A 14,300-nucleotide genomic window follows, 5' to 3' on the forward strand; every position below is an offset into this window, starting at 1 on the left:
TTACAAGAAACTCTGCAAGTTCTTTCTTTCTTTCTTTCTTTCTTTCTTTCTTTCTTTCTTTCTTTCTTTCTTTCTTTATTTATTTTTGGCTGCGTTGGGTCTTCGTTGCTGCACGGGGGCTTTCTCTAGTTGCTGCGAGCGGGGGCTACTTTTCGTTGCGGTGTGCGGGCTTCTCATTGCGGTGGCTTCTCTTGTTGCGGAGCATGGGCTTTAGGTGCACAGGCTTCAGTAGTTGCAGAACGCGGGCTCAGTAGTTGTGGCTCGTGGGCTCTAGAGCGCAGGCTCAGTAGTTGTGGCGCACGGGCTTAGTTGCTCCGTGGCATGTGGGATCTTCCCGGACCCAGGGCTTGAACCCGTGTGCCCTGCATTGGCAGGCGGGTTCTTAACCACTGCGCTACCAGGGAAGTCCCTGCAAGTTCTTATAATCTGTGTCCTTTGCTTTCTCATTATAATGTGTTGGCAGCAGGGTCACTCCTTTGCATTATCCAAGAACAAGTGGATTTGAATGCAAGAATTTTTTGAAACAGCAGTTCAACCCAGAAGGGACAATCCCATTAAAAGGGTTGTCCAGGCAGAGCTACTGTTCACTTAGCTACCCTGAAACACAAGCTAATAAATACAAAATCTTCTTTCGGCTGTCCTAGAGTTCTCCCAATACTTCTCAGTGGTGACTTCTTTGAAATAACTCATCTCACCAGAACTTGGAGAAGGGGGAAGGAGGAACACTTTGATTTAAACTATTTAATGAAGGAAATATTTCTTCTATTACATAATGCGACATAGCATAAATGAACAAATTTTATTTGATTTAAACTCTATCTATACATGGCTTGTCTTTTCCAATTACAATTGATATCTTTTTTTTTGTTTATTTGTTTGTTTTAAATAAGGTTCTAATATGCTGTTCTAGCTTATTTCTCAGAGGTTTTTAGACTGGGGGTCCAAAAATGTTCTCCATCCCCCATACCTCCTGAATTTTCCTACTTCCATGCCTGTCCCATCAAAAAACACTGTGCAAATTCACAAAATAAGGAAAACTGGAACTTGGAATAATCAACTCGGTATAAGAAAAGAAGCAATTTTTAATTTATGAGAAATTCTCATGAAGGAGATAAAATGTATTCATCCTAAGGTGTTCAATACAATTGACAAAGTTACTTTTTATACCTAGATTTTCCATCTGCACAGTGCTGCTTACATCAAAGAAGTATTTGATAATATGTGGAAGGGCTTTTAAATTTATTGTGCTATATTCCATTCTGATGATGATGATAATGATGATGATGATTAGAGAAAAGTGAGTATGACTGTGTATAAAATACTCCATTGGTGCTTCCAATAAGATGCTGTTGATGCCTCACCCATATGACCTCACCCTACCACTCACTTCAGTGCACACAGGCTCGATTGCCAACTACCAGCACTTGTATTTATTTCCTTGAGGGCTTTCTCTTGCTACCTGAGCCAACATTGCTATCCAATTGGCTAGAAGCAGCCCTCAACCAAAGACTAACCAGAGCTTGGGCACACTCCAGTTGCCTCGCCTCCCAGGTGGGATAAGTCTGAGCTGTGTGTCCTACACAGGCTCCCAGAATTTCCACAGAGGGATTAAGGGATTAAACTCCAGTCACCACAGCCCTAGCTGGCATGATTTCATAGACTTTATTGGCTACATTTCCCCCCCTGTCTCACTTCCTCATTCCCCTCCAGGGTCTCTTTCATCCCCCAAAATAAACTACTTGCACTCAATTTTTTGTCTCAGAGTCTACTTCTGGGGTATTCCTAAAAAGATACTGCCATTTCTCAAAATATACTTGTAGCTCCTAGAGTCACTGAATCTTGGAAATCACCTACATGGAAGGAACCATAGAAAAGTTGTACGATGGAAAGGAGGAGGACTTTGGAGCAAGAAATATCCAGATTAAAATGATTTTACTAGCTGTGTGACTTTGTGCAATCCTCTCTAAACCTCAATGTTCTCATCTGTAAGTGGTTGCAACATAACAGCTGACCAGCTTTCTTTACTGGGTCTTCTCAACAATCCAATAAGATAATACACATGAAAGGATAGATAGATGGAGAGAGAGAGAGAGAGAGAGATAGATAGGTAGATAGATATTCATACAAAGATTATTATTGCTGTAATTTTTAATTCAGGAAAACTTCAAAACACCAGCTGAAATTGGAATAAGTGAGAAAAGAAGGCAATCCAGGTCTGTGTCAGGTGGTTGGTTGTGGGATAGTGCTAACAGACCAGCTAGATTTAAAACAAAGAACTTGTTGGCAGAATGGGAAAAATAATGTATAGTACTTTATTATTTTTTTTTATAAATTTATTTTATTTATTCATTTTTGGCTGCACTGGGTCTTCGTTGCTGCACGCGGGCTTTCTCTAGTTGCGGCCTGTGGGGGCTACTCTTTGTTGCAGTGCGTGGGCTTCTCATTGCGGTGGCTTCTCTTGTTGCATGCAGAGCACAGGCTCTAGGTGCATGCGGAGCACGGGCCCTAGGTGCACAGGCTTCAGTAGTTGTGGTGCGCAGGCTCAGTAGTTGTGGCTCACGGGCTCTAGAGCACAGGCTCAGTAGTTGTGGCGCACAGGCTTAGTTGCTCCGCCGCATGTGGGATCTTTCCAGACCAGGGCTCGAACCCGTGTCCCCTGCATTGGCAGGCGGATTCTTAACCACTGGGCCACCAGGGAAGTCCTGGCTTCTCTTCTTTAATCTTACCACTCTTTCACATCTCATACTTCTTATGGCAGTGGCTAAGCATGAGGACCTTACCTTTGCAGTCAATGTTCCTTGACCCTGGCAGAGCTAGACAATATTCATCCAGTGCTCTCACTGCACAATCTGTGGAATTTCCAATGTTCTCCTCAAGGTTTCTGTGAATTCTGGGAGATTATGCTCTCTAGTGACCCCCTGGCTCTGAACTCCTCTTTCTACAGAATTGACTCAGTTATAGATGGTCTTTCTTTGCCATGCACAGTACCTCTGTTTTGTATCTTGTTGATCCAGAGATGGAAGTCAGCTTTTTTCCTTGATTTACACACACACACACACACAGACACACAGACACCCTACACACACTGAGGCTATGCTTCCCCTAAGATGCCCCCAGCCAGTGAGTGCACAGTGAGGCTATTAGAGTGAGCCATTCTTGCCTGACATGGGACTTCTCCATGGAGTCCCATGAAATTTGCTAAGGGATGCCCCCGTTGACCTGGCCAAGACTTTCTCAGAACTGTGCTGCAGTAGGAGGTTCATCCTACAAATTATTCCTTCTGGTCTCCTCTCACAGGTATCAGATCTTCATCACAATCTGAAGGCTCTCCTTGCCTACTCTGCCCATCTCCCCCTTATACTTCATGTCTTTCTCCCCAGTAAATCTATTGCACATGTAATTTCATCTGCTTCTTGGAAGACCTGAACTAAGATACTCCCTAAAAAGAATTATGATACCAGCATTTAAGATCATCATTTTTCTCCATTCTGCTACACAGGTATAATCCTGGAATCTCTTTGCTGATGTTGGTTCATGAACCCCCTCCAGAGCTTCCTGGGTAAAATCTGAAACCACCCCCCATATGCAGAGGGCAGGAAGAGACTGAAGAAAGAGGCCGACCACTCTTGATTGGAAGGCGGCAGGTTCAATAAGCAAGGTAACTTATTTACCAGGCCTGTCTTGGGCCACTGAAAGATAAGTAGATCTCTGCACCTGCCCTCCAAATCTTGAAAATTTCTATAGAAACTTTAACTGGATTCAGTCATGGACCCAGTCCTGATGGTCTCAATACCACATCATTTTTGTAAGGCTGTGTCCTTGGGCAGCTTCTAGGACGGGGAAGGCTGTCAGAGTACACGTTCCAAGGACATGGAAGGGGGTAAGGAGCCTCCAATTGTCAAAGTCGACCAATCAGGTCAAACTGGCAGTCACACCTTCTTGATGACATCCTCCAACAGCTGATGATATTTGGATATTATGAATTATATGTATTTGTACATAACAGATTTCATTTGTCCATGACAACCAGATTAAACCCAGTCTAAGGCCCAATCACCAAAGTCAAGTAACAGCCAATCTTCAGACCTTACTCCTCTCTCCAAAGCTAAATTAGCAGCTTCTGTCTATGCTTGCTTCAGAAGTCATTTCTCGGGCCATGCAAAGCTAGTGGTGGTTCTTGGGACTTCCCTGGTGGTCCAGTGGTTAAGACTCCACACTTCCACTGCAGGGGGCACAGGTTCGATCCCTGATCAGGGAACTAAGATCCCACATGCCACGTGGCACGGCCAAAAGTAAATAAATAAATAATTAAAAAAAAATAAAAAAAGAGCTAGTGGTGGTTCTAGAGGCTCACTCTGCTGGTGCCCAATTATCAGAAACTTTGCTGGAGCCCTTAGGCCAAGGTTCTTAGTGCCTAGTCCCTATGGACAAGCCAGCAGTCCTTCCCATAAACAACCCATAAACTTAGTCTTCTGAACCTTACAAACCTGCAATTCTTCTCCCAGTTTTTAGGAATATATCCATCGTCTAAAATAAGATTATTTTCCTCTTCTACCTTTGAAGTACACTTCCTTCATTTTCTCCCACTTTTAATCTCCTCAATGAATTCTTTAAAAACAAAGATCCATGTAGTTGGATCCCATCAATGGCACAAAGGCTTGGCTGTCCTTCTGGAATCAGAGGGTGCTGGTGTTACCGACCCTCCTGAGTCAGTCCCCAGCAAGGGTCCTCCTTCCCCGTGTCCTTCGAGACCGAATTCAGTTCAGAAGCAAAGGAGAGCGTTATTCTCTGATCAAAGAATGGAGAGGTAGTTCTCACTCTAGAGCACACGCTCTCCGAACAGGCTGTGGGCGGGGCTCCTTTATAGGGATCTCCTCAGTGGGGAGGGGAGGGGGCCGAGTTCTCCCGGGGCAGGCACAGCTGTGCTGCTCAGGCTCCAGATCGCATTGCCGGAGGCTGCATCGGCTTGACTCCCGGCCTGCCGCCGCCATCTTGAATTGCAGTGTCGTGCGCAGCACTTCTGCGCACAGTGTGCCGAGCTGAGGTGTTGGGTGCAGGCGTTTTGCGCTAGGAGCTCTGGTCGGAAGTGCCCAGTGTGAGGCCTCTGCATGCAGCACCCTGTGAGCAAGTGCAAGTAGACTGAGCACAAAGGAAAAGAAAAAAAGGTTAGACTTTATTATCCAGATTCTATTTTTATTCCCCTGGAATTGTTAATGGGCTTTGCCAGAGACAAATCCCTCCTCTGTGTTGCTCCTCATTCTTGAAGGGCACTGAGGGGCTCAGGTCCGTCTTCTGTTACTACTTCCTGGGTTACTTCATCCCATTTAGGGATGAGCTGGTCTTTCGGGCTGCCAGTTTTCCATGTTTTTAGGTTCACTCAGTCTCCTGGCCAGAAGGGGTACAGAGCCAGGTCGTGGGTGGAGGCAGCACCTGGTCACCATATTCCGTGAGAGCTTTCAGCGTTTCTCCTGCCTGGAGGGCATACTTGAGTTGTTCCATTTCAAGTGGGTTAAGGTGTCCCTTTTCTCAGGCTTGGGGAATGGGTCTACCTTACACGAGTTCAAATGCACTTAACTTTAACTTGTCCCTTAGGGCTAACCGCTTGCAGAAAAGGGCAATCAGAAACAACTTAATCCAAGTTTCCTGACATAGCTTGGCTAAGGCCCGTTTCAAGGTCTGATTGGATCTCTCCATTTTCCCCGATGGACGGTTGGGGTCTCCAGGCTGAGAGCAAGGTCCATTTTATGCGCAGGGTACTCGTTATCCCCTTTATCACTTGAGACACAAATGCTGGACCATTATCGCTTTGTATGGATCCTGGGAGCTCAAACCTGGGGATTATTTCTTTTAGTAATGCCTTAGCTACTTCGGCTGCTATTTCAGTTCTAGCTGGGAATGCTTCTCTCCACCCAGAAAATGTGTCTACTAGTACCAAGAGATATCTGAAATTGCCCAGTAATTTCGGTAGGACAGTGAAATCAATCTAACAATCTTCTCCAGGATATATCTCTCTGGTCTAAATGGGCCTTCTCTGGGGGCCTCTGAGGGGGTCTGGTTTTGGGGTTGTTCATTGTGCAGATGGGGCATGTCTCAACTACCCAACTGATTACACTTTTCATGCCAGGAGTTACCATGACCTCAACTAATCAATTATATAGGGCTTCTCTCCTGTAGTGAGTTCCTTAATGAGCCTCCCTGATGGGCTTAACAAGCTGCAGTTTGGGGAAAGTATTGTTCATCAACTAGCCACCCATGGCCTCCTAGATCTCTATTGAAGCCGCATTTTGGGGCTTTGTCTAATTCTTCCTTTGTGTATATTGGAGAATAATTAGATGCATCTGCCTTCAGGCTATGAGGAGTAGTATCCAAGTTACTTGTTCTAAGGCTGCGTCCTTCTGGCAGTTGTGTCCACCTTGTTGTTTCCCTTTATTTCCTCTGCATCCCCCTTTTGGTGACCCCTACAATGAATCACTGCCACCTTTTTTGGAAGCTGTACTGTTTCTAAGAGCTTCAATATGTTTAAGCCATGTTTCACCTGTTTATTCTCCGCAGTCAGCATACCTCTCTCCTCCCAAATAGCCGGGTGTGTGTGTAGGAGGGCATATGCATACCAGGAATCTGTGCAAACATTTAAGATCTTCCCTGACCTCCAAGGCTTGGGTAAGGGCTATCAGTTTCATCTTTGGGGAAGAAGTCCCTGGGGGTAGGCTTCTTGCTTCAGTGACTTGAGTCTGAGACGTCACTATGTATCCCACTAGCCTTTTCCCCTCTCCCATCCGTGAACCATTCCTCTTCAGCATTTGGGAGAGGCTCACTTCCTAGGTCAGGGCGACTGGAATAGATCATGTCTTTGGTTTCTATACGGTCATGCTCCAGGGACCCCATTTCTGTGGGTAGCAGGGTGGTAGGATTTAGCATATGGCAGGTTTTTGTGGCAGCCACTGGGTTGTCTAAAAGCAGAGCCTAAACTTGAATCGACCTTCCAGGGGATAGTTATTCTGATATCTGTTAGAACTTACTAAAGCCTGAACCTGCTGTGGAGTCCATAGAGTGATTGGCTGACCAAATGTTGTCTGTTCAGCCTCTTTTAGCAGGGCTCCAGTAGCTGCTACTGCCTGCAGGCAAGAAGCCAACCCCTTAGCAGTTTGATCTAATTGTTTAGAGAAATAAGCAATCACCCCAGTAAGTGGTCTCAGCTTTTGAGCTAATATCCCAAGGGCAATTCCCCTTCTCTCCTGAATGTAAAGATCAAAGGGTTTAGCTAGATCTGGGGGGTCCAGGGCAGGGACCTAAAGTAATTGCTTTTTCAATTCTTGAAAGGCCCCTTTGCGTTCTGAATTCCATTCAAAAGGATCATCATCCTTTCCTTTCAACTTTTCATATAGAGGCCTACCTATTAGACCATAGTTAGGCATCCAGAAGTGGCAAAACCCAGCCATCCCCAGGAAACCCCCTAAACTGTCTTGCAGTTTTAGGAGGGGCGAGGCTGCAAATGGCTTCTTCCCTTTCCTGGGGTAGGTTTCTCTGACTTTCTGTGAGAATGCAGCGAGTCTCTGTGGGCAGTTAGTACAGATCCCTTTGCCAACTGCTTGACATTGGAAGGCAACAGCTAGTAGGTAGGTTTGCCTCTGGGCCGTTTTATCCTCAGACTTTTCCTCTGTATCTCGGTTATAAAACACCAGTAGACAACCTTGACCAGGCAAGAGATAGGTAGGGGTATCTGGTTTTATTTCCAGTTTCTGAGTTTATGCCTAATGTCGGGAGCACTTTAGGAATTGAAAATGAACTCAGGACGGCATTCCCTTCCAGTGACTCAGGGTCAGGGCTAATATAGATTTGGAGGCATTCCCTGAGGCTGTAGGAATGCTGAACAGTTTTCTGTTGGCTTCTGATAGATTTCCTTTATCTTATGCCAATTGGCAGGTTTCTTTCCTGTTGCCTGGATTCCCTTTAGGATGATATTTTTAAAATTGGTCAGCCTCTGTCTTCCCACCCCTTACCCATGGTCCTGGTGATCCCAGTTGGGTTTTTAATCTGGGGCCACTTGATTCCTTGTTCCGAAAATAGCATGACCTGCATTGGTTCTGTTCTATTTGTCTGCTTTCTCCCAGGCTTTTGACTTTTCCTCCCCTGTTAAGTGTACATTGAGGAGGCTCTGGATGTCAGCCCAGGTGGGGTCATGGGTCTGAAAGATTCCCCTAATTCAGGAACCCCTTTGGATCTTCCCTCAAACCCTTACCATGATTTTTCCAGTTATATAGATCAGAAGTGCAAATGGAACATGCACCTGGATGAGCCCTCCTTTATCCAGGGACCTGCCTCAAAGGGAGTACTTTTCCTGGAGGGTCCTTGGATTACCACAACCGTTTTGAAGGCCTTTGTTCTGATATAACGCCACAAAAAACTGAACAGAGGGAATTTCATCCCATTTCTTTTGTCTCCGGCATAGCAGGCCCAATTGTAAAATGGTGTTTTAATTTAGAGACCCATTAACTGGCCAACTTTCCCAATGTCCCAGCTGGTATTGGAGCTAGGCTGTATTACATAGGAAGATTAAATGTTTTAGGGTTGGAGGTGATACCTGAAAAACTTCCAGTTCTGCAGAATGTACCCTAATGGGCTCCTTCAGTATGGTGAATGTTTGATTTCCCATACCTTAGATGTTCTGTTTTGGATTTGTTTCAAACTACTGAGGGGGGTGATTGGAGTGATTCATTGGCACACAAATGCACAAGATTTGACCCAAGTAAGGTTTCCCATTTAGGAAATTTGGAACCAGCACTAAAATGTTAATGGATTCCTCAAAAGACCAAAATAGGAGGTGTCCAAATGGCGTGGGCTCTGATATAACTGGGGGGGGGTCCCCTTGAATTTGTAACAGCCATGCTTGAGACAGTCTCTCCTCAGTCAGACCATCCCACACGAGGTCAGACAGGACCACCTCCAGGCCAGAGCAGCTTAGCCACGTTAGCTCCTGACCAACTTGGTCCATTAGGGAGAGGCACAGCTGTGTGAGGTGGGGATCTTCTGTTTCCTCCTTTTGGCCAAAAAGGAGAAGTGTTTGGATTTCTTGGTGGGTGAGCGCTAAAGCATGAGGGATTCCCACGCGATACTCACCAGTTTGCTGTGGAGAGCCCGTGGAAGCTCAGTCAATGAAGACTCACCCAAGCTTCACCGCACAAGCAGAGGAAGGAGGAAAGATCAGGCAGTGGGTGTCTCCTGGTCTTGCCAACAGCTCACACATCTTCCTGCTAATCAGGTTCCTGGTCTTGTGAGTGGCTCACATGTCCCCATAACACTTCAGAGAAACTAGTGCTGACTGGAAGAGGTCAAGTCACCAGTTGCGTACCTACCTTGGGATCCTTCTGCACTTGGGCCTCCCCAGTGTCTTTTCCTGAACTTGGATTAGTATCCTTATTCCATTTTGTCAAGGAGGTCCTTATTACCTGGGCTTTTTCCTGGTCTCGCCTCTTGGCCCACGGGGCTGGCCACTTTCCTTTACTAAACCGAAAGTGACTGTGGAGAATGCTACTATTGGTCGGGGAGGAAGGCAAAAAGCCCTGGTGCAGCTGTTACTGCCTTGTACAGGGGTCAAGAGGACAGTACTGGCTCTCTCTTGTCCACAGTACGCCACCATCCTCGGGTATCCTGTACTGCAGGAAGGCCAGCCAGAGGCAGTGGGTAGACGTGTGTGAGATTCAGTCTTCGATCCCCAACGATGTCACAGTACTTCCTTCAAGAGGGCGCAGTCCAGATTACTCTGGGGCTATGCTGTGTGTGCACCACACAGGGTCTTCACGTTGCTGGGCAGAATTGCTTTGGATTTGGCTCAAAGCTGCTGCCGTTCTACCCCATCAGAGTGTACTCAAAGGGGAGAGTCAGTCATTCTCACCTAACCTTCAAACCTCCCTAACCTTCTGGTGTCCTCCCCCTGGAGCCAGAGTGAACCTGGAGCCCTGTGGGTGGGTGCAGGCAGAAGGTCCACCCCTTTGTAGTCACCAAATTTTGTTACCGACCTTCCTGAGTCGGTCCTCAACAAGGGTCCTTCTGCCTGGTGTCTTTTGAGCCAATAGAACAAGACCAAGTTCAGTTCAGAAGCAAAGGAAAGCTGTATTCTTTGAGCAATGAATGGAGAGGTGCAAGCTTGCGCTCTAGAGTACACACTCTATCCTACAAGCCAGTGGTGGCGCTGCTTTTTAGGGTTCTTGTCAGCAGGGAAGGGGGATGAGTGCAGCCATTTTGCACTAGGAACTCTGGTCTGAAGTGCTAGGTGCAAGGCTTCTGCACACAGTATCCTATGGGCAGGTGAAACTAGACTAAGCACAAAGGAAAAAAAAGGTAGGACTTTATTTTATCACCCAGATTCTATATTCCCCAGAAATTGTTAATGGGCTTTGCCAGTGACACTGGTGGGTAATAATCAAAGGCTAAGAAAAACAAGACAAGTACTTTTACAGTAGGTTACTTTGCCCTACCAAATTTTTAATAAATGAACTTGCTACACACATTTTCTTTATTACATCTCCTTGATGGTAGACATTTGAGCAAAGAAAATCTGGTAGTATCATAGCTTTAAGTCTCAGGAAGCCCCTAGTGATACAAGCTTTTTTTTTTTTCTGGCAGCCACTTGGTAGGAGTTTTTAGTGTTTCTGACACAATTGGGCAGGGGTAGAATTAGTAGACAACAGACACAATTACATCCAAAAGAGACCTTGGGTACTAATTAGGTCAATGCTCCCAACCTCACAGATGAACAAATGGTAATCCAGAGAGGTCAGGTACTGGTCCAAGATCATAAAGTCAATTAGTGTTAAGGCAACAACTCTGTTTAAGTCTCCTGGCTCAGAGCTGTGGAGCTGTAAGCAGAGGACGTAAAGTTATGCAGAATTGGTTTAGTACTTGTTTTCTGGGAAAATTGGGACATATTATTTATGTAACCTCAGTCTTCTTTCCATCTTTAAACTTCACATTCTAATAAATACCTTACAGAGTAGTTCAGAAGATAAGATGAGATGAAAAATGAGATAACGGTGATGTGCTGGTGAATGCATAACAATTAGCTCTTGGAGTTGATGGAGGAGCCAGAATTTGTAGCATTTGATGATTTCCATGGTATAAATATTCCTCCTGTTGTCAATCTCAAGATTTCAACAGTTTAAAAACTAGCTGGCAAGATTCCTGAATATTTAACAATTGCCTCTCACAAGCCCATATGAGCTGGCACAGGCTGGCTCCAGCAAACCACTGAATATGAAACACTTGGCATATAATAGATACTCAATAAGTATTAGTTGCCCTCTCATCCTCACAAGGCACAAGTTCTTTCTACTATATGTGTAACTATGGTTTGATGAACACTGTCTCTTTGAACTTCCCAAGAAATGACAGTCATTGTAATCTATGTAAATAAAATGAACTCTCTCCTATGAAGGTGGCTGCATAGCATCTCACTGCTTTTGAGGGTATATTTGAAATGGTCTTTCTAACAATACAGAATGTGTGAAGTGCCCAGAATTCACCTTACAGGACCCTTGTGATGTCCCAAGGGGATAGGTTGACATGATCTGGAGCAGCTAAGACTGAGGTAAATTTAAAGCCTGTGGAGGGACTTCCTTGGTGGCGCAGTGGATGAGACTCCCTGGTCCCAGTGCAGGGGGCCTGAGTTCGATCCCTGTTCAGGGAACTAGATCCCACATGCATGCCGCAACTAAGAGTTCACATGCCGCAACTAAGCATTCACATGTCACAACTAAGGAGCCCATGTGCTGCAACTAAGACCTGGTGCAACCAAATAAATAAATATTAAAAAAAAAAAAAGCCTGTGGAGACCATAAAGCAGAGGAGAAATGGGAATTTCAAATAAGAATCTCGAATGAAAGGCAGATGCTCTGAATTATAATTAGTTCTTTCTCACGTAAGCAACTCTATGTAGCATACTCCAGGACGGGTAAAAGTGACACGTTTATTTACTGTTTCTTTTTTTTTTTTTTTAACATCTTTATTGGAGTATAATTGCTTTACAATGGTGTGTTAGTTTCTGCTTTATAACAAAGTGAATCAGCTATACAAATACATATATCCCCATATCTCTTCCCTCTTGCGTCTCCCTCCCTCCCACCCTCCCTATCCCACCCCTCTAGGTGGTCACAAAGCACCGAGCTGATCTCCCTGTGCTATGCGGCTGCTTCCCACTAGCTATTTTACGTTTGGTAGTGTATATATGTCCATGCCACTCTCTCACTTTGTTCCAGCTTACCCTTCCCCCTCCCCGTGTCCTCAAGTCCATTCTCTAGTAGGTCTGCGTCTTTATTCCCGTCCTGCCCCTAGGTTCTTCATGACCATTTTTTGTTGTTGTTATTTTGTTGTTGTTGTTGTTTTTTAGATTCTATTACTGTTTCTTAATGATTCCCTTGAACAATTCCAGATAGGGCAGCTGTCCTATTTGTTTGCTTGCTTGCTTGCTTAAATATGCACTATGAACATCCATTTCTCACCAAGAAGGAGTGACTGGTACAGAATGGCCCTCCCACTGTAAACAGCTAGAAAACTGGACAACATATATGAAACAACTGTTTTCAGACATTGGGACCACAGTGTACTCAAGACTGTGGTTCCAAGAGAAGAGAAACAATTGAAGTGAGCCCTCAATTTTCCTGGCTTTCTGCCTGGATGTAAGGTTGCCAGATAAAATATGGAATGTCTAGTTAAATTTGAATTTCAGATACACAATGAATAATTTCTTAGTATAAATATGTATAAAAATGTAATATTGGATTTTATTTGTTAAATCCAGCAACCCTACCTGGAGGCAATTTTTTTTTTTTTTACATTTTGGCACGCCACACATGGGATCTTAGTTCCTGGACCATGGATCTGACCCACGCCCCCTGTGGTGAAAGCAAGGAGTCTTAACCACTGGACCACCAGGGAAGTCCCCTGGAGGCAATTTTTAAACCACACTAAAGAGGGAGAAAACTCAAGTGGAGCATGCTAATTTCACTAGAATGAGGAGACAGAAATCTAGTTTGGTGAGGCTGAGGTGGCTGGAATTTGCAGGGCAGAATAGTGTAGGGGAGCAAGCTGCACAAGGAAAGAGCCCCAGACATTTTCACAAGGGTTCTCTGGGTTCCTTGGCTGAATACTACTCTTTGTATGCAGAGAGCGAAATTCTACAAGGCCAGGCAAAGAACAGACTGAGGAGTTAACACAGGACTTGGGAACATTTGAATTCCAACCATCCAGGTCAGAGAGACCTTTTTTTTTTTTAAATTTTTGTTGGAGTATAGTTGCTTTACTATGTCCTGTTAGTTTCTACTGTACAGCAAAATGAATCAGGTATAGGTATACATATATCCCTTCTTTTTTGGATTTCCTTCCCATTTAGGTTACCACAGAGCATTGAGTAGAGTTCCCTGTGCTATACAGTAGGTTCTCCTTAGTTATCTATTTTATACATAGTATCAATAGTGTATATGTCAATCCCAATCTCCCAGTTCAGTCCACACCCTCTTCCCCCTTGGTATCCATACCTTTGTTCTCTACATCTGTGTCTCTGTTTCTGCTTTGTAAATAAGATCATCTATACAAGTTTTTCCAGATTCTACATGCATGCATTAATATATGATATTCGGGGCTTCCCTGGTGGCGCAGTGGTTAAAAATCCGCCTGCCAATGCAGGGGATATGGGTTCAAGCCCTGGTCCAGGAAGGTCCCACATGCTGCAGAGCAACTAAGCCTGTGCGCCACAACTACTGAGCCCGCGTGCCACAACTATTGAAGCCTGCACACCCAGAGCCCGTGCTCCACAACAAGAGAAGCCACCGCAATGAGAAGCCCGTGCACCACAATGAAGAGTAGCCCCCCCAAAAAAAAAAGAAAAAAAAAGAGTAGCCCCCGCTCGCCGCAACTAGAGAAAGCCTGCGTGCAGCAATGAAGAGCCAATGCAGCCAAAAATAGATAAAATTTTACAAATTAAAAATAAATAAAAATATATTCATTTTTCTCTTTCTGACTTACTTCACTCTGTATGACAGTCTGTAGGTCCATCCACGTCTCTACAAATGACCCAGTTTGGTTCCTTATTATGGCTGAGTAATATTCCATTGTATATATGTACCACATCTTCTTTAGCCATTCCTCTGTTGATGGACATTTAGGTTGTTTCCATGTCCTGGCTATTGTAAATAGTTCTGCGGTGAACATTGCGGCGTATGTATCTTTTTTTTTTTTTAATTTTTTAATTTAATTTTATTTATTTTTTTATACAGCAGGTTCTTATTAGTTATCCATTTTATACACAT

The sequence above is a fragment of the Balaenoptera physalus genome (assembly GCF_965194825.1).
Source record: "Balaenoptera physalus genome assembly, chromosome: 7".
Lineage (NCBI taxonomy): Eukaryota > Metazoa > Chordata > Mammalia > Artiodactyla > Balaenopteridae > Balaenoptera > Balaenoptera physalus.